We start from the raw sequence: 633 nt of genomic DNA on the forward strand, positions 1-633 counted from the left end.
GATCACGGCTCCCGTGCCCCCCTTGGTGAGGGTGTAGTATATTCCGACTACCAGGGGCACGAGGCCCAGCTCACATCTAGCCATGCGTGTGCCCCGTCAGGACATGAGTACGGCCACTGCGGGTGCCTGTGCCTGTTGAGGCAGCCTCGAGGCAGGGTTCCCCCCTACTTACAACGGATCTCGGCTTCCGTGCCCCTGTGGGTCACGGTGAAGTATATTCCAACTACCAGGGGCACGAGGCCCAGCTCGCAACTAGCTATGTAATGGCCCCCACAGGACATGGGTACGGCCACTACGGGTGCCTATGCCTGTAGTGGGGGCCCCGAGGCAGTGTTTCCCCCTGCTTACACCGACTCTCGGCTCTCTTGCCCCTGTGGGTGACCATAAAGTACGTTCCACCTACCAGGGGCACGAGACCCAGCTCACAACTGGCCATGCTTGTGTCCCATCAGGACATGTGTACAGCCACCACTGGTGCCTGCACCAGCAGTGGCAGCCCCGAGGCAGTGTTTCCACCTACTCACTCTGGAGATCGGCTCTCGTGGGCCTGTAGGTGACCATCAAGTATATTCCGACTACCAGGGGCACGAGGCCCAGCTCACAACTAGCCATGCGTGCTTCCCGTCAGGACGT

This window comes from Halichoeres trimaculatus, unplaced genomic scaffold, assembly GCF_033239565.1.
Source record: "Halichoeres trimaculatus isolate MK-OKI-2021-1 unplaced genomic scaffold, fHalTri1.1 fHalTri1_scaffold_117, whole genome shotgun sequence".
In the NCBI taxonomy this organism is placed as follows: Eukaryota; Metazoa; Chordata; class Actinopteri; order Labriformes; family Labridae; genus Halichoeres; species Halichoeres trimaculatus.